Source organism: Ovis aries, chromosome 6 (assembly GCF_016772045.2).
Source record: "Ovis aries strain OAR_USU_Benz2616 breed Rambouillet chromosome 6, ARS-UI_Ramb_v3.0, whole genome shotgun sequence".
Lineage (NCBI taxonomy): Eukaryota > Metazoa > Chordata > Mammalia > Artiodactyla > Bovidae > Ovis > Ovis aries.
Window position 1 is genome coordinate 21,747,761 of NC_056059.1, and position 21,632 is coordinate 21,769,392.

General features: G+C 37.8%; 1 protein-coding gene across 1 annotated transcript in view; it reads left to right on the forward strand.

Moving 5' to 3' along the window:
• Positions 1–21,632, forward strand: part of TACR3 (tachykinin receptor 3) — an 81,070-nt gene that overhangs the window by 35,357 nt on the left and 24,081 nt on the right. The window lies entirely within an intron of this gene.

The window sequence follows — 21,632 nt, forward strand, 5'->3', positions numbered from 1 at the left end:
AGCAGTTTATGATAAAAGTAGTCATTTCCTTACAGAAAAACTATTACCTTTTGCAGAATATTCTTAATTATACCACTAGAAACTTCTGAAATTTCACTGTAGGAGTCACAGTTGGTTGTATTTCTGCAGCTCTAGTTATCTTAGTCTTTTATTAAACAAAATGCCTCTGATGTACTATATAATCTTTCAGAAGTTCTATTTATCCCAGGAAAGGCATCTCTCTTAGTATGTGCTATAAAGCTATAATATCCATTTATGTATCTCATTCTTCTTCTCTTCCTTACACCTCCCCACATTCCACCCCTATCCTTTATCTGGCTTCTACACAGCCATCTGATTAACAGATGAAGTTACATTAATGCTGTTGTACAGCTTACTGGGTGACATGATAAAAATTATTTCTGAACAATTTACATTAAGCAAGAAAACCTATAAGAATTATCATAGTGACATTTTAATAGGATTATTTTTTCATTGTTTCTTTTTCTGACTACTACTATGTGACTCAGTGAGTGAGATTTTTTTAATAATAAATTTGCATAGTTAAAAGGAATCTTAGAATCTCTATTCGATCTTTCTCTCTCCAAGTGATGAGTACCTAGTGCAAATCACAGAGGTTTTTCCAAGGATAAGTGAGACACACCGATTATGTCAATTATTATTATTCCATGTATGATTCATTTATTTATGTGGAACTATTACTTACCGACACTCACTTAACAACAATCAATCAGGTTTTTAAAACCTAGTATAGAAAATAGATTCTATTTTAACATTAATAAGTTTTTTCTCTGTTGACAGACAAGATTTTATGTTTGGTTAGCATTTTGTTGTTAGGTTGAGTATTTGAAAGCAAATATTTTTTCACATCAATTTAGTTATTTCAGCCTATAGTATATAAAATTTCATTTTATTTCTCTTTGGGGAAAAGAAAACTAAAAAATGAAGTACACAATCCCACTGCTGAGCATATATATCAGAGAAAACTATAATTAAAAAAAAAAAAAACAGGCACCCTAGTGTTCCCTCCAACACTATTTACAATAGCCAAGACATGGAGAGAACTTAATTTTCCATTTACAGACAAATGGATAAAGAGAATGTGGTACATATGTATAATGGAATACTACTAAGTCACAAAGAGAAAGTAACAATGCCCTCTGCAGTAATATGGATGGACCTAGAAATGATGATACTAAGTGAAGTAAGTCAGAGAGAGAAAGGCAAATACCATAGGACATCGTTTATGGGTAGAATCCAAAATATGAATGAACTTATCTAAGGAGGGCATGGCAACCCGCTCCAGTATTCCTGCCTGGAGAATCTTATGGACAGAGGACCCTGGTGGGCTACAGTCCACAGGGCTGCATAGAGTCGGACATGACTGAAGTGACTTAGAATGCACGCAACCACACACAAAACAAAAATGGACTCACAGACGTAGAGAACAGACTGTGGTTCCCAAGGAAAAGTGGGGGAGGGAGAGAGGATTGCCTGGAAGTTTGGGGTTAGTAGATGCAAACGACTCCATTTAGAATGGATAAACAACAAGATCCTACTGTATAGCACAGGGAACTGTATTCAATAGGCTGTGATAAAACCTAATGGAAAGGAATGTATATATATATAACTGAATCACTTTGTTGTACAACAGAAATTAACAAAACTTGTAAATCAACTATACTTCAATAAAATTTAAAAATAAAGTGCACAAACAACCAAACTATGTCTTTACCACATTAAAAAAAAATAAAAGAATCGTAGAACTAGCAGAACTTCAGCAACATAATCATCTGATGTGATAGTCTACATTGCTGTTGTTGTTCAGTTGCTAAGTCCTGTCTGACTCTTTTCGACCCCAGGGACTGTAGCCCACCAGGCTCCTCTGTCCATGGGATTGCCCAGGCAAGAATACTGGAGTTGTCTGCCATTTTCTTCTCCAAGGGATCTTTCTGACCCAGGGATCAAACCCGTGACTCCTGCATCTCCTGCACTGGCAGGAGAATTCTTTACCACTGAGCCACCAGGGAAGTCCCATATTCTACGTACTATATTTCAGAATCACTTGTCTTTGTACTTCCTGCTTACTTTCTTGTCTTTTATTTCTTTCCTACTAGTTTAAGCATTTTGAAAACACTTTTCCCCTATTCAATTCTATACAACTTAAAATAAGTTCAGTAATTATAGATTATAGCTCCTTTTCCTTAATATTGATGTAATATTTTTCTAGGAAGAGATAAAAATTTAATCTGAGTGTTCCTTTTTATTTTTGAGTTGAATCCCAGAAGGAACAAAAGAAAGAAAGAATATTTTTGCATTTGCCCCTCTATAGCAGATGAGAATATGGCATACATATTTCATTTTTACTGCATTACTCTGCAATTTCAAAGTATAAATATCAATTCAAACTGAGAGATTGATTCTTTTAGAATATTTCAAAAATTAAGACATATGAAAGTTCTACTCCATATTTCTATTTCTCAGGTTGTGATCTTGGCTGAAACAATATAAAATGACATCTATGACAAGGGCTTCTCATAATAAATCACCTTGTCCTTAGGTTTCTTTCACAGTCACTTACTGATATGACCATTATTAGTATTGTGAAAGTAACACTTATTTTGCCACAAAATTTAAAGTTTCAAAATAAAAATAGCTCTTCTCTTAATTTTTTTTATTTAAAATTTAGTTAGTTCAGTTGCTCAGTCGTGTCCAACTCTTTGCGACCCCATGAATCGCAGCACACCAGGCCTCCTTGTCCATCACCAACTATATTGTCTAATGGTAACCTACTCCAGTATTCTTGCCTAGAAAATCTCATGGACGGAGAAGCCTGGTAGGCTACAGTCCACGGGGTCGCAAAGAGTCAGACACAACTGAGCGACTTCACTTCACTTACTTAGTATAGTTTGGAATACTGTTATTTCTAGTAATTATGCTCTTTTCTTATATCAGTATGACTGTTTATGTAAAAGATATGAATTTTACCCTGGATGGGCCATTTAATCATATGTTGTCTCCTAGAGATTGCATCTTTGATACTACAGATTGGACTTGAGAAATAAGAGAGTGTTGGTTACAAGAGAGCAAATTCATCATGACTGCTTGGAAAAAACAACTCTATAAACAACTCTAAGTCAATGTACTATTAATAAAAACAAAACAGCAGTTACTGATTGAGCTCCCCAGACACGTGAATAAGAATAAAAAAAAAAGTTTAAGAAATTTTAGTCAGAATACTGAAAAGATCTTTGCAACTACTAAGAAACATTGCTGCCATTTCTCTTTTTCTTAAGGTCTTCAGGAACTATATTCAGTTTTGAGTCCTGTAGATTAAATTCTATGAACAGTGAGTGGAAATAAATTCCATGTCTAAGCTATATAGAACCTAATATGTCTAAAAGTTAAACTAACGTGAAGCTGTCAGGAAAATGAGGATTAACCACCCCCACTCAACCTTTACATTTGTCCTGCCTAACAACATGCATACTTTGAAAATAATACCAGTGACACTTCAAAAATTTCCTGGCACATAGAACTGTTCTCAGTAAATGGTACCTGTTACTTAAGGCACTTTGTATATATGTGCACTTTATTATATAGGCACTTTACTTTGAATATATAAAGCACTTTATTATGAAGATCAGAAAGCATCATGCGGTAGAAAAGTAAAGAGGTATAAAACTGGTCATTTATCTATTTAAACATAATATTGACCTACATTTTAACATGAGTCACAGTTTATAAATAACTTTCACATGAATATTATTTAATTCTCACATTATCTATGTGAATTTTTCCTGTTTTACAGAAAAATGAAATTGAGCCCCAAATTCACAAAATTATAAGTGGCAGAACTTGGACTTGAATCCTAAACAAAATTTTTTGAGTTGAGTTCTTTCAGAGAGCTATCTCAAAGGAATAGGTTTCAGAATGATACTTTATGTCTGAGTACTACTTATATTACATGAAGTGCATTCTCATACATAGACTGTACTAATCTCACAGTAGTCCCAAGAGGTAGGCCTAGGTAAGTAAGTAAATAAGTTCAGTCACTCAGTCATGTCAGACTATTTGTGACTCCATGGACTGCAGCACACCAGGCTTCCCTGTCCATCACCAACTCCTGGAGCTTGCTCAAGCTTATGTCCATTAAGTCGGTAATGCCATTCAACCATCTCATCCTCTGTCACCCCCTTCTCTTCCCGCCTTCTTCAATATTTCCCAGCATCAGCGTCTTTTCCAATGAGCCATTTCTTCACATCAGGTGGCCAAAGTAGTGGAGCTTCAGCTTTAGCATTAGTCCTTCCAATGAATATTCAGGACTGATTTCCTTTAGGATAGACTGGTTGGATCTCCTTGCAGTCCAAGGGACTCCCAAGGGTCTTCTCCAGCACCACACTTCAAAAGCATCAATTCTTTGGTGCTCAGCTTTCTTAATGGTCCAACTCTCACATCTATACATGACTACTGGAAAAACCATAGCTTTGACTAGACGGACCTATGTCAGCAAATGTCTCTGCTTTTAAATATGCTGTCCAGATTGGTCATGGCTTTTCCTCCAAGAAGCAAGAATCTTTTAATTTCATGGCTGCAATCACCATCTACAGTAATTTTGGAGCCCAAGAAAATAAAATCTGTCACTGTTTCCATTGTTTCCTCATCTATTTTCCATGAATGGGACCAAATGCCATGATCTTCGTTTTTTGAATGTTGAGTTTTAAGCCAGCTTTTTCACTCTCCTCTTTCACTTTCCTCAAGAGGCTTTTTAGTTCCTTTTTACTTTCTGCCATAAGGGTGGTGTCATCTGCATATCTGAGGTTAGTGATATTTCTCATGGCAATCTTGATTCCAGCTTGTGCTTCATCCAGCCCGGCATTTCTCATGATGTACTCTGCATATAAGTTAAATAAACAGGATGACAATATACAGCCCTGACATACTCCTTTCCCAATTTGGAATCAGTCTGTTGTTCCATGTCCAGTTCTAACCGTTGCTTCTTGACCTGCATAAAGATTTCTCAAGAGGCAGGGAAGGTGGTCTGGTATTCCCATATCTTGAAGAATTTTCCACAGTTTGTTGTGATCCACACAGTCAAAGGCTTTGGCATAATCAATAAAGCAGAAGTAGATGTTTTTCTGGAACTCTCTTGCTTTTTCTATGATCCAGTGGATCGTAGGAGGTAGGCATACTGGAAATTACTTTCTTCCATTTTTAACAAATCAGGAAACTGAAGGTCTGGGAAGGTGAATGGGACCCAAATTCATACAGCTGGTAATAGTATAAGTAAGCCTTTTCAGTCCTGTGGAAAGAGTTGGCAGCTACCTTGAGCCAGTCTCCTGTCCATCTTCTCATTCACAGGATATGAAAGTATTGTTCCTTTTCTTGAACAAAAGAGATGTTATGGGGAGGGAGGTGGGAGGGGGTTTCATGTTTGGGAAAGCATGTACACCCGTGGTGGATTCATGTCAATGTATGGCAAAACCAATACAGTATTGTAAAGTAAAATAAAGTAAAAATAAAAATTTAAAAAAAATGACATGATAAAAATAAATAAATAAATACAGGTACAATTAATTAAAAAAAGGTTTTTGATGAGGGCTAATAAAGATAATGTATGTATTAATGTGTCTGGTACTTAATGTCATAAACATGTACTTCCAATCTGCATGTATCTTCATCTATTTATGAGACAAAAATAAACCTAATTATTATCACTAATATAAAGTACAATGCTTGTGATAGCTCTATATAAGCAACAAGCATTTACTGTGCTTGTTATGTCCCAGACACTTGATTTAGGTGCTTTAAATAGTTTAGCCAATTGAATTCTGACAACCACATAAGGGAAGCAGTATTGTTATTTTCAGTTGGCAGATGGAGAAACAGTCATAAGCTGGGGTAACTGCCTAGTCTATTGAATGACAGAGTCAGGATATAAACCCAGAAAGTCTAATTCTAGAAAACACGATCATAATTTCTGTATTTTAATGATCATTTCTGTACTTCGCTGTGTGGTGGTGATAAATAAGATAAAGTAATTAGTTTCTTATCTTTCTAGTTGTTTAATTACCAGGAGTACAATTGAATACATTATTATATTATTTATTGATACATTCTGAGTTTAAAAGCTCTTGTAGGTTAAACTGACTAAAATACATAATGTTGTTTTTAAGAAAAAATTATCTTCCAGTACCACCAGTCAACTTAACACTTATTTCCAGTACCAGCAATCAACAAAAATTACATTTTAAAGAAACAGTTTATCTGTACACTGGAACTTCATGCAATTACCAAAGAGAGGAGGCATCTATTTTACCTGCAAAAATATACACTAAAACCTGGTTTTGATTGTTAAAAATTATAAATCAGCTTAACTGAGTACTTTTTTTGTTTTTAGTTCAAATGAGTTTTTTAAACACTTTAAAGCTCCTCTAACATATGCTGAATAAAAACAATACACAACCTCCCTTAACAAATTCTCCTCAGTTAATATAGCACGCTAACACATAATGATATTAATGGGTTTGCTGCAACTAAAAACATTCCACAATAATTACATCGCCACTGCCAAATATAAATAGACATATATGGACGTAATTGTTTCTCATATCTGGAGAAAATTCAGGTTTGTAAAGCCAAATGAGCACAATGTCTTGTATGTGCCTGAGAGACAGAGAGAGAGACATAGCAGGAAAGAGAGTGATAGATATGATACAAAACAAAAGAGATAGAAGAGATACTACTGTAGAAGAACTGGGACTCTGGACAGCTGAGTTCCAGACATGGTGTTTTATTTCAGACTTACTTTGTTTGAGTCATCACTTTTCTCTGGGCTCATTGTCATATTTATAAAACGAGGAGAGTGAAGCAGATCAGTTTCAAGTTCTCTTCCAGCTATACATACCCATGATTGAGATCATCAAAAATTTATTTAACATATAATGTGGACCAGGCATTGTGCACAAGTGATTTTATTTAAACTTTGTAAAATCCTATAAAAGAGGATATATTTCAGGTCATAAACATTAGTGAGCAAAGCTTATAGAAAATTTTCTAATGGGTTCTGTGTAGTTGATATTAGTTGGAGGCAAAATTTTCCCTTCAAACCTTTGACCCCACATAAGTTTAAGAAACCTGTATGCAGGTCAGAAAGCAACAGTTAGAACTGGACATGGAACAACAGACTGGTTCCAAATAGGAAAAAGAGTATGTCAAGGCTGTATATTGTCACTCTGCTTATTTAACTTCTATGCAGAGTACATCATGAGAAACACTGGGCTGGATGAAGCACAAGCTGGAATCAAGATTGCTGGGAGAAATATCAATAACTTCAGATATGCAGATGACACCACTCTTATGGCAGAAAGTGAAGAAGAACGAAAAAACCTCTTGATGAAAGTAAAAGAAAGAAAGAAAGAAAAAGTTGGCTTAAAGCTCAACATTCAGAAAACTAAGGTCATGGCATCCAGTCCCAGCATTTCGTGGCAAATAGATGGGGAAACAGTGGAAACAGTGGCTGACTTTTATTTTTCTGGCCTCCAAAATCACTGCAGATGGTGATTGCAGCCATGAAATTAAAAGACACTTATTCCTTGGAAGGAAAGTTATGACCAACCTAGATAGCATATTAAAAAGCAGAGACATTACTTTGCCAACAAAGGTCCATCTAGTCAAGGCTATGGTTTTTCCAGTGGTCATGTATGGATGTGAGAGTTGGACTGTGAAGAAAGCTGAGCATCGGAGAATTGATGCTTTTGAACTGTGGTGATGGAGAAGACTCTTGAGAGTCCCTTGGACTGCAAGAAGATCCAATCAGTCCATCCTAAAGGAGACCAGTCCTGAGTGTTCATTGGAAGGACTGATGTTGAAGCTGAAACTCCAATACTTTAGCCACCTGATGCGAAGAGCTGACTCAGTGGAAAAGACCCTGATGCTGGGAAAGATTGATGGCAGGCAGAGAAGGGAACAACAGAGGATCAGATGGTTGGATGGCATCACCGACTCAATGGACATGGGTTTGGGTGGACTCCAGGAGTTGGTGATGGACAGGGAGGCCTGGCATGCTGCGGTTCATGGGGTTGCAAAGAGTCAGACATGACTGAGTGACCAAACTGAACTGACTGAAGTAACCAGTCACTCATATTATACTGTTGTTTGCAAGGATACTGTGCAGATTGGAATGGGAAGATCAACACTTAGGGTCAGTTCAGCATGAAGCATCCCCCACTCAAAAATAAAATTTGCTCTCCTTCTACTTTGTTGGACTTCAGTTCTTATACTTTTTCTCTCTGGTCTCAGCCACCCCTCCACATCCTTCTTCTCCTACCTCTAGCCCTATCTAGTTTGAGGAAAGAAAAAAATACATGCTTTGACCTATGCTTAGGTAGGTGTTTCATAGGCACACTAGTGGGACAGAAACAGGAAGGAAAATCACAGGAAATATTAATACATAGAGCATCAATTTATAGTGCAATGTTATGTTGTTTACATGTAGTAGTTCTCTATCCATTACTTCTATAAATATGTATATATGAATGCATGTAAAGTGCACATGATAAATATATGTGCCCTAGATGGCAAAGCAAGAGAGCAATCATGGAGTCCAAAACTAGCTCAGAATCTGTGAAGAAAATTCTTTCCAATTTTTTTTTCCTTTTTTTGCCAATTCTATTTTTATAGAATGCAATCTATACACATTTTTTAAACTTTACCTCATGATAATATTCTGGAATAGATGGAAAATATTTTATTTTAAAGAAAGATGAGCAGAAATGTTGAACCTAGAAAAAGTCATGGCAAAATAGAAGGGATCAGTCTGGAAAACCCTGAATATTCATTGGAAGGACTGATGCTGAAGCTGAATCTCCAGTACTTTGGCCACCTGCTGTGAAGAACCCACTCATTGGAAGACCCTGATGCTGGGAAAGACTGAAAGCAAAAGGGGAAGGAGGTGGCAGAGGATGACATGGTTGGATAGCATCACCAACTTAGTAGACATGAATTTGAGCAAATTCCGGGAAATAATGAAGGATGGGGAAGCCTGGCATGCTGCAGTCCATGGGGTGTCAAAGAGTAGGACACAACTTAGCAACTAAAAAACTATATGAAAAAAAAAACTTTTAAAATAATCATGTTTGATCAGAAGACTGAGGGAGAGGAAATTGACAAATTCTATTTAAAGACTCAATCACTGAGAAACTTAGGGCATTTTTGGCAAGAAGTATGAAGCCTGTGAGAAAATATAGCAGTTTTGGATGAAGAAAATACATTTACTTGAGGAGAATCTAGCAAGGTGGAAAGAGGCAGAGTCTTTACCACTAGCACCACCTGGGAAGCCCAGTTATTAGATTTGTACTTAAGGCTAAAACTCTCTTCTGCCTTTCTCTTATATGGGAATAGATTGGTCTTTGTACTTTAATGTATGGTTTTCTTTGTTCATGTCCTTTCTTTTTTTTAATATAAATGTATTTATTTTAATTGGAGGCTAATTACTTTACAATATTGTATTGGTTTTGCCATACATCAACATGAATCTGCCACGGGTGCAAACGCGTTCCCCATCCTGAATCCCCCTCCCACCTCCCTCCCCATACCATCCCTCTGGGTCATCCCAGTGCACTAGCACCGAGCATCCTGTATCATGCATCAAACCTGGACTGGTGATTCATTTCACATATGATATTATACATGTTTCAATGCCTTTCTCCCAAATCATCCCACCCTCACCCTCTCCCACAGAGTCCAAAAAACTGTTCTATACATCTGTGTCTCTTTTGCTGTCTCACATACAGGGTTATGGTTACCATCTTTCTAAATTCCGTATATATGCGTTAGTATACTGTATTGGTGTTTTTCTTTCTGGCTTACTTCACTCTGTATAATTGGCTCCAGTTTCATTCACCTCATTAGAACTGATTCAAATATATTCTTTTTAATGGCTGAGTAATACTCCATTGTGTATATGTACCACAGCTTTCTTCCCCATTGGTCTGCTGATAGACATCTAGGTTGCTTCCATGAACTGGCTATTATTCATATCCTTTCATCCAGCTTTTAGTGCAGGTTTTCGGTTGACAAGATTCTTGACTTAGGTCACATATCTTACGCCAATCACCCATCTCTCTTTGCCCACTGCTTCAATCTGTACATTGCCAGATGTAGGATGCCCGCCAGGACCTTAAAAATGTCCATCTGAAAATTCTTCCTTGAAACCCAGCAATGTGAAGGTCTTCTGAGTCTCTTCCTGACAAAATGCATTTCAATGTTTTCCACTTCTAATCTGATAAAGGTAAATCTCCTTGAATATGCTGTCTTTTCCCTGCTCCTAAAACTAATGCCCATTGCCAAGTGTTAATCATATTCTCCTATTTTACCTTGCTTGAGTAGTTCTTAAAGTAAATTTAAATAGTCTTAACTAGATTATGTGTGAATGATTGAAATTTCACTATGTCAACAATAATATATCATCTAATAACCATCAACACTTTTTCAGTTTATAATTAAACCTCATTTTCAAGTAAGTTCAAGTACTGTTCCAGTATACAAAAAATATAGAGGAGGAAAGAATAAGGTACTTTAAAATTAGGTTAAATTAAAATGATGCTTAGTAATACCTCTAAGAAATGTGGGGCATTTTATTACAGGTAAATTCTCAGATCTGGTGTAGACTACTAATCAAGAGATGTGCTACACTCACCATTATCTCCTTGGTGCCTAACATAATGCTTTCTGGATGGATGGATGGATAGTGAATTAATAAATAATGAAAGAATGAAGTTTTGTGAGTCAGCTACTTTTATACATGAGAAAATGTAGGCATGTAATGTGATTTGCTAAAGGTCAAAAATTATTAGGAGCAGAACTAACTCTCCTGAGTTCCAACCTGATGCTCTACCCCTAGACCCAGCACACAGAGGAAAGATTTTGGTCTGACTCTTCTGGACAAAATGCATGTCTTCAGGATTATATTAATACCCTCAGAACTAAAAATGCGGTTTACTCATCTACTGCTGAATAAATTAAACTGTTCTTGAAAGTTTTCTATATTTCATTAAATGAAACCATTTCTTAGGCCTGCCACAAGTAAAATATATAGGATCTCCCCCATTGTATACAATTTTGATATAGTATTCCAGTAAACTGAAAATTTAAGTTAGTAAAAATAATTTATACCATGCATATACCTGTCATTGTAAAATTCCGAATTCCCTTAACATCAAACTACGTTGGAGAAAAAAAAAATTGCCTCTGTCTTAAAGGGAAAAGACACTTCAGAATTCTGCGAGACTAACTTTATCAACATCAAATATAAATTGCCTAGTTGAGAAAATAATTGAGAGGTTCAGTTAACAGAATGATGGATTGCAGGGGTTATACTCTCTCTCTTAAGTGGTGAGTATCTCCAAAACAGTTTTAGTAGCCTAGCAAATATTTCCACAAGCCTCCCATTCTACTCCAGCCCCTTAGCTGGTAACATCGGGTATAAATAATTTTCCTGAAAATAAAACTCCTTTCTAAAATGTAAAGAATACGTGAGTACATTTCTTTCTTAGTGTCCCCCTGGTTGACAGCGAGGACACAGAGGTTGATAGAGTCAAGGGCTTCTGGGCACCACGGAGGAGTTCTGCTCTCTGATGAAGGTACATGATCCTGGGCCTGTGCAAGCACTCTTTAACGAGAGACCAGTGTATCACCCCTCTCCACTTCATTCTAACAGCGTATCCTTGAGCAGAAAGGAAACTGATGAAACTGCCTTTCTGTTTGTTTGACTTGAACGTTTTACTCCTTTATCTCATTCCCAGTGGGCAATTTACTTTTGAGAATGCTTCTATTTCCCTTTTCTCCTTGACCCCTCCTTCTTCATTCCTGCCTTGGAAGAGACAGTTCTTTTTGAAATTATTTTGCCTTTCCATCTTTATTTTTTGCATCAGGGGACAGTGCAATCTTTAGAAGAGCCTAGACTCACACCTGTCTACCTCCACGTAGTGCTCTATGTGATTCTTACCCTTGATTTTGTAGGATAGCTAGTTCCCAATAACCTATTTTCACTTACCATTGTTTATATGACCCAAATTTTAACTAACTTCATGTCTATCACTTTTTCTTTTTTCATTTTCAAGTAACCTGAATGAGAGATGCAAATTTTACTGAGGATTTTGTATGTTAGTCCAAAGAATTTGCCCCTCAGAACACAAAACTCCTCTGGCATTTCATCTCTAGTCAGCTCCTGAAAGTGAAAGTGAAGTCGCTCAGTCGTGTCCGACTCTTTGCGACCCGTGGACTGTAGCCCACCAAGCTCCTCTGTCCATGGGATTCTCCAGGCAAGAATACTGGAGTGGGTTGCCATTTCCTTCTCCAGGGGATCTTCCTGACCCAGGGATCGAACCCTGGTCTCCCACATTGCAGGCAGACGCTTTAACCTCTGGGAACCCTGGTCTCCCACATTGCAGGCAGACGCTTTAACCTCTGCACCACCAGGGAGGGTGACTATATTAATATGTACATGTCTCTCTTTCCCTCTTCTTCTCCTTCCCACTTTCCTTCTCCCTCTTTACACTTCCTTCTTGTAGTCTCTCCTTGATCTATTTCTATTTCTCTGTCTCAGAAAGATCATTCACCCATAATTTTTCCAAACAAATCCAGCACAGTTCCTACAATTCAAACTGTAGTACAGATCCTATGATTCAAAGGATTCCAAACTTACAATCCCCATTTATATCCACTACCCTTCTCAGCAGACAAAATAATCTTCATAGACCCACTTTCACTCTCCTTCAAGTCAGGAGAGGACTATAAATAGAAAACTAATGCTGGCGTTGCTGTTGCTGTTACTGTTTCTGTCATACCAGGTAGCACGTGAACCCTTTATGGATGTAATTCTAATTACTTGCTCCAAGTCTTTCCGTAGGTTTTTCTTCTACTGTTTTCAATTTTCATTTCACTTGTGAAAAGATTTCATAGAGACTTTCTTCTAGTACTTTGTGTAAGCCGTAGATCCCCAAAGGACTATGATTCTCTGTACTTCCGTATGCTTCGCTCAGTATATTTCCAAACTTACAGATTTTCAAATTTGTACTTTTGTACTTCTCCCAAACTTTTCTTTAATCTGTTTCTATTTGGAAATATTTAGAACTGGTGAAATAATATATTATGGATCCTTCTTAACTTTGGATTCTCAGGTATTGCCCTCATTATTCCATCATCCTCCAACATGCTCTGAAATATGAATCATACAAATTATATAAGCTTCTGAAATAAGGATTTCTAAAGCCTTTTTGCCACAGCCATCTAAGCTCAGATGAAAACAAGGATTTTCACTGATACCTTAAAGGAATATGTTTCACATATTAAATTTGTAAAGGAAAACAGCATCTGAAAAGAACTGAAAACAATGGACAGAGTAGTAGTTGCATACCAAAGGGAATAGGAACCCCAGTATTCATTAGCATAAACATCCTTCAAATGCCACCCATGCTGGTTAAAAAGCAGAAAATCAAGTGATAATAATTCCCTACATACACAGTGCATCATTTGGAAATTGAAAACTAATGATTGGTGACCATTAGTTTGTATGCCACAGTTAATCCAGCTTGAACAAGGGAGAGTATTTTATTTTAGACAAGGCTTTATGGAGAACTAGAAGATCCTTTCAGAGAAGGCAATGGCACCCCACTCCAGCACTCTTGCCTGGAAAATCCCATGGACAGAGGAGCCTTGTGGGCTACAGTCCATGGAGTCGCTAAGAGTCAGAAACGACTGAGCAACTTCACTTTCACTTTTCACTTTCATGCATTGGAGAAGGAAATGGCAACCCACTCCAGTGTTCTTGCCTGGAGAATCTCAGGGACAGGGGAGCCTCGTGGGCTGCCGTCTATGGGGTCGCACAGAGTCAGACACGACTAAAGCGACTTAGCAGCAGCAGCAGAAGAAGATCCTTTACTTGACTGAAAATACAAACCAGATCTCCATCATTACAATACCTGGAACATCACAGTCTATCTTCTTAGACATAAGATTTCATGAGGCATCTCCTGGAATATCTCATTACCAGACCGCATATTTTCACTAGGAAGTATTAAGTACAATGAGCACAAACTCTGGTGCTTTGAGTTAATAAATAAATAAAAGAGAACTTACATTCGCTTAAGGATCACCTATAATACAATGAATGAGAGACCCTATACCTCACAATTCCATTTCTTTTGCTTTTTTATCTGTTTTCTATATCTGAGAATTTAGGCAGTTTTGAGCAAATGATTCAAAGGAAAAGGTGTTCACCCTATACCTTCTTCAAGTCTCATTGGAGAAGGCAATGGCAACCCAACCCAGTACTCTCGTCTGGAAAATTCCATGGACGGAGAAGCCTGGTGGGCTGCAGTCCACGGGGTCGCTGAGTTGGACACAACTGAGCGACTTCACTTTCACTTTCCACTTTCATGCATTGGAGAAGGAAATGGCAACCCACTCCAGTGTTCTTGCCTGGAGAATCCCAGGGACGGGGGAGCCTGGTGGGCTTCCATCTATAGGGTTGCACAGAGTCAGACACGGCTGAAGCGACTTAGCAGCAGCAGCAGCAAGTCTCATAGCCTGAGATAAGAAGCATAGTTTAGGAGTTTTACTACATGATTTCATTTCTGAATACATATAAGGTATAGCAATGGCTGCTCTATTATATTCTGTGATAATAAAGCAAAAAAAAAATCATACACAAAAGGAACTATTTTCCACACATCAATTTGTTAATAACATTTTAAAGTTTTAGAGGAAAGTCACAGAGTCTGTGTCTTTGGGTGATTTAACAGCACTTATCAGATTCTCACTTCTCTGAAATGGATGGCTTCACACACAATCATTTTTTTCATCCAAACTAAAGTACCAGATTATACTAGTTGAGTAGGGAAAAGCTTATATTGATAGCTGAATTTATATTAGCTCTAAGTATTAGGAAACAATTGATCTATTCAGTTTGAATCCTTTATCCTGAGAGTTGTAGGTATTTGTTTGAGAGCAGGTAGATAGAGCAAATGAATTCACAACATTCCCATTGATCATTTTTCCTTACAGTTCATTTTGGATAAAACTATGTGCTTCATTTTATTTTTGGAAGTGTGATCCTTACAGCTAATGAATACCCTTACCCTGTTACCTTGACACTGGTCTCTTCTGGGTATGATCGCTCCTTGCAACTAAGCTCCACATCTTCACAACATAGCTCTTCCGCAGTATCATATCTGGATTCCCTTCAGTGTGGGGATGGGGGTTCAAGTGGTCATGGACTGCTGACGAGGCTCACTGTCCACAACCTCGTCAAGTGGCTGCCTTCGTCCTCCGTCACTGTCTTCTCTTCTTCATCCATGCATTAGCTGTGTTCCAGATCCTTAGCACCTCCTTCTCAAGAGCAGTCATCCCTCAATTAAACCATTTCTCTTCTGAACCATGACCTCTTTCATGTTACTTCCCTTTCAAAATGTAAGCACAGCTCTTCCATCTTGTTTTGCTCACATTTGCTCTCTCCTGTTTACCAATCTTTTACTCCTCTGGTTAATGCCTTGTGACTTACAACATACCATTCTGCTGAAACCAGTCTTGCAAAGTTAGCTTTGCCTTCTTTGTTGCTAACTTCACTGGATATATTCAGTCCTTGACCAGACTGACACTACAGAAACCTTTTGATCCCTCTCCACTTCAGAAGTCTCTCCTCCCATGTTATTTACCTCCTTTCTCCCCTCAGGCCACGCCTCTTTAGTATCCTTTGCTCACTTTCCTTCCTCTACCACGTAAATGCTGTTCTTTACCGCAGAAGCCAATTCTTCACATTTTTATAGCTTTCAAATACAGTCTTATTTGGATAAATTCATCCACTCCCAGGACATTAACACCTTTGGAAAAATACTTCCAAATTGACATTAAGATTCTGTTCATATCTAGACCTCTAAGATTCAGGCTCTGAGCTCCAGCTTTAAGTCCTATTAACCATCTCTCACACCAGGGCTATGGATAACAGACACTTCAAAATAAGCTTGTCAAAATGAAATAATCATTTTCATCAATTCTTTGAAACTCTTCACATTTCACAAAATATTACTGTGAGGAATATTACTGTGAGTAATACTCCATAGAGTAGCCAAAGACGAAAGAAACTGGAAATGATCTGTAACATCTCTCTTTCCTCAGCTGAAATCCAGTTAATTACAAAGTCCTTTAAATTAACTCTGAAAGCACTCAAATATATATTTTTCTTGCCTAAGCTCCTGCTTCACTTATGTTTAGACCTACACAGTTTCTTGCCTAGTAAAGTGGCCTTCCCAGGTGGCGCTAGTGGTAAATAATCTGCCTGTCAATGGAGGAGACACAAAAGATATGGGTTCAGTCCCTAGATCAGGAAGATCCCTTGGAGTAGGAAATGATAACCCACTACAATATTCTTGCCTGAAAAATTCCATAGGCAGAGGGGCCTGGTGGGCTACAGTCTATAGGGTTGCAAAGTATCAGACACAACTGTGCATACACCCACAGCTTCTTGCCTAGATTAATATGCTTGTCAACTAAAGATCTTCCTGCATCCATTAGATCTGATTCAAATAAAACTGATATTACACTGTCTTCAAAGTAATCTTTATGAAATCTGAATTTATTAATATGCATGTGTGTTTAGTCTCTCAGTCGTGTCAGACTTTTTGCAACCCCATGGACTGTAGAATACCAGGCTCCTCTGTCCATTGGATTCTCCAAGCAAGAATACTGGAGTGGGTTGCCGTTCCCTTCGCCAGGGGATATTCTCAACCCAGGGATCGAACCAGGATCTCCTTCGTTGCAGGTAGATTCTTTACCATCTGAGCTACCAGGAAGCCCCAAATTTATTAATACTCTCCTTAAAAGTCCTTTAGTAGCTTCTCTAGTCCTCCCTAATCTAACTTCTATCTCTCTCTCTCTCACTTTCTCCATCAGCGTATCTCATAATAATATTATGCACTAAATCACCGTCAAACTGTTTGAGTACTACAGGCAGGCCTGAGCTTTGCATATTTTATTTCGGTGACTAGGGCACTCTTCTCCCCTCGCTCCCACTCCTTTCCTGCTTCTCTCACCTGGCTATTTCCTATTTGTCTTTAAAACTGTATCACAGGCACTTCTTCCTTTAGAAAGCCTCTTTCAAACTTCCACCCCCAATCTGCATTCAGTGCTTGTCCATGTGCTCCTATTATATCACATGGCAAACTCTAGCATGCAATTTACATTATACAGGAAACATCAATTTGCTGAACTAGCTCTTCCAACAAATTTTACAAAGCTTAAGGGCTCAAGTGAATCATTACTTTAAAAAGAATTATTATTGCATGTGAAAGGTCATGCTTATTATGAAGGATGAAATATTTCAAAATGAATGAAAGTTTTCTAAGTTTCTTTGTTTGCTTGTCTTAAACCACAACTCAAATGATTCATGATCTTCTAACATCTATGACTCAAAATATTAAAAGATCATGCCTCATTTTGACTCTCCAAATCTGGTTTTCATTTTTGTTATTGTTCAGTCGCCAAGTCGTGTCCAACTCTTTACAACCCCATGGGCTGCAGCAAACCAGGCTTCCCTGTCCTTCCCCGTCTCCCAGAATTTGCCCAAGTTCATGTCCATTGAATCAGTGATGCCATCCAACCATCATCCCCTTCTCCTCCTGCCTTCAATCTCTCCCAGAATCTGGGTCTTTTCCAGTGAGTCAAAGTATTGGAGCTATTGACTGGTTTGATCTACTTGCAGTCCAAGGGACTCTCAAGAGTCTTCTCCAGTACCATAGTTCAAAAGCATCAATTCTTTGGCACTCTGCCTTAGTGTCCAAGGCCATGAGATGAACCTGCAGGCACGGTTCTACTGCGGCCACGATCACTTGAGCTTTGTTCCCACCCAACTGGGCAGTCACTCTGCACTTCTCCAAATGGGAGCAATCCAACTGCAGGCCCTGGAAATACCAATGCCTTCACTATACAGACCTTTGTTGGCAAAGTGATGTCTTTGCTTTTTATACGCTGTCTAGGTTTGTCATAGCTTTCCTGAGAAGAAGCAATCATTTTTGATTAATGTACCAATTCTTGGTACAATTAATGTACCAAGTTTTGTGACTTGCTAGAAGAGAAGGCAGTGGCACCCCACTCCAGTACTCTTGCCTGGAAAATCCCCTGGATGGACGAGCCTGGTAGGCTGCAGTCAGTCCATGGGGTCGCTAAGAGTCGGACATGACTGAGCGACTTCACTTTCACTTTTCACTTTCATGCATTGAAGAAGGAAATGGCAACCCACTCCAGTGTTCTTGCCTGTACAGTCCCAGGGACGGGGGAGCCTAATGGGCTGCCATCTATGGTGTCGCACAGAATCGGACATGACTGAAGGGACTTAGCAGCAGCAGCAGCAGCAAGAATAGACACTGGCCAGAAAGAGAAACAATTAATGTGAATTTAGCACTTCAGTGATCCTAAAAAAGTATTTTTCTCTTCTAGTAGTAGTGGAAACAAAATAAATGTCTTTTGCTGGGAGTACAATCTTGGAAAGTGATAAGAGATACTGACAAAATGAATCAAGCATTATCTAGTATGTATTATCCAATATTTACATAATCAGAATTGAAATGAAACATCTAGGACTTTATTAGATGACTTCAGATATTGTTCTAATATTTTTACATGAATTTTTTAGTTTACAATTTTCACTTATCTCCTGAAATTCTCCACTTTTTAATTCACTATAACCATCTGTTCCTGTAAATACTTCACTTAACATATTTATCATAGTTATTTAAAGGCTTTACCTATTAATTGCAAAACCTGATTTGTTTTTTCTTGATTATGATCACATTTTTAATTCCTTTGCATGTATGCCCATCTGAGGGGGTATACTGAATACTATGAGACATGATAATACACAGACTGCTGTTCATCTGAAAAATGCAGTGCTTGCTCTTAGCAGGCAGTTAAATTGCCAGTTCATCATTCAAATCTGCAGAGGTTTGATACTTTTTAAGGATGAATCAATTTTACTTTTGCCCTTGGTGTTAAGGTTAATCTCTTAATCGCTGGCACAGTATTTATTCCTAAGGCCCAGAACTTCTAGGAAAACCCAAGTTGTTTCCTGAGACTCTAGTCTGATGAGACTCAAACTCTGAATTCTATCTCCCTTATGAGGGGTAGCTGCTAAAATATCTCCACTCTTCAAAGGTTTCAACTGTTTTTCGCCTAATTAACTGCTCATAGTTTTGTCCTGCACTGTGCAGGAGCAGTCAAGGATTAAGAAGCTAATTTTCTGGAAAGTCACTCAGTCGTGTCCAACTCTTTGCAACCCTATGGACACCAGGCTCCTCCATCCATGGGATTTTCTAGGCAAGAGTACTGACGTGGGTTGCCATTTCCTTCTCCCCAATTTTCCTGTCATATCCTGAAGACTTAAATTTGATGTTTCAAAACATACTTCTGGAATTGTTAGAATATAGGACATTTCTCTTTTCCTGAAATTATTATGTATATAAAAGAATAAATATATAGACAGATTAATTTTTATTTTTGTCAGATAAACTTTGCAAACAAATTGAAATCTTAAATACCAATAAAAAGATACTGAGATTATATGCTTTGGATTAATTTTATGCTGTAAATATTATAGATAATAAATAAATGGCCAGGTGAGTCTAAGTATTTTTACCTTTTAAAAATATTTATGGTCTTTTTGTTGTTAAATTAATGTTTCATTAAATAAATTTCAATTTTCTAATTATCTAGTATAAAACAAATATATATCAGGAAGAGAATATTTATTTTTCTTTTTCCTCCTCTTGTAAAAATTTTGATCATTTTTCTTATAGAAAAGCTTTTCAAGGAATATGTTATCTTGCGCTTTTATAGAAATATGCTGTATTGAAGTGACAAAGCCGTTGTTTAACTATAAAATGAATGGGCTTAAAACATGGATTTGATGCCATCTCCATATATCTCTACTTCTAGTCACAATCATATAAACACAGAGAGCAGGAATTATGATTCTTAAAAAGAGCTGTTTTTAAAACTCCTATTGTCTGTATAACTTTTATCACAAAATTTAACAGAAAACCTGAGTTCTTCAGTACCCAATCTTCACTTTACCTCTTATCCCCCAGCCCACCACCAGAGCCCTCCTTTGCCTTTACAAAATTCATAATCATTTTAGGCCATAGTACCAATGACTTTGAAATATGCTTATAAGTTAGTCAGTTCTTGGGAATGAAGTAAAAATGAATACCTCAGCATGCCCTGAGTATTTTATGAGCCTGGCAGTCTCATTTCCACTTAATCCTCACAATCCCCTGTGTGATGAGTGTTCTTATCTCTTCTTTACTAACAAGATTATTGATGTTCAGAAAGATTTAAGTCATTTACCCAATTTTACATAGCTATTTACAATCAGGGCCTAGATTTAAATCAAAGTATTTGAGTCCAGTGCTCTTGACACTGCTGTACACCACTGTGCAACGCAGACTTCAAAGTCTGCTTCAAATTGAAGCGAAAGTTCACGCTTTCAGTAAAATCCAATTTGGTGGTTATTGCATTTGTCCAGGAGAAAGATAATGATCTTTGTCAGAGGTTATTGTAATAGAGCTAAGACAAAAAGGCTAAGATATTTTGGTGACATGGCCTACAGGATTTGCCTAGGTATTAAAAGGGGCAGTGAAAATGAGCAGATGCAAAGAAACAAGCATGACTTCTAACTCTCTAGATGGGTGGTGGGACCATTTACTAAGATAGGGAAGTTCACAGAAAGAACAGCTTTGGAGGTGGGGTGGAGGGGGAGAGGAGAATGAAGGGAGCTTTTCTAATACAGAAATCTTTGATATCTTTAATACATAAAACTTTGATGTCTTTGAGATATTCAGACAGATTATCTGTTGGGGAAGATGGTGGCCTGAATTCTACCTTCTCATCTGCCACTTACTAAATCTCCTGAGTGAAACAGAAACTGTGATAGGACAGTGGGCAGAGCTCAGAGGAGTGTGTAAAGCCAAGTGGGTTCTGCAATCAAGGGGAGAAAAGTAGAGGGTTTTATACAACAACCTCATTATTTCTGAGACTGTGAGAGGGCTAATGCACCCACTAGGGATGCATGCGGAATAGGAAAGGGGAACCCACTCCAGTGTTCTTGCCTGCAGAATCCCAGGGACGGGGGAGCCTGCTGGGCTGCCGTCTATGGGGTCGCACAGAGTCGGACACGACTGAAGTGACTTAGCAGCAGCAGCAGCAGGGACACATGGGGCAGATTGCTCCGTCTTCTGAGGACACATAGCTGTCCAACAGGAGAGAAGCCTGTGCTCCTTCTATGATGCCCAGATTTAAGAACACTTTCAGTTTATCTTTACAGGCAAAGAGTGATAGAGCCTGGACTTACAAAAAGGAAATTAAAACCAAACCTTGAGAAATCTACCTGCTAGAAACAAGACAAAGAACCAGAGTACCTAGATTAAGTTTACTTCATGGACTAAAACAGAAAAGATAAGATCTCTTAATTATGGCAGGAAAATAAGGAGATTACATGTATCATTTTTAAATTTAAAATTCCAGTTGTTGAAAGACGTTACCATGGAAAAGTGAAGAAATACATCAAAACACAAACAGATTTG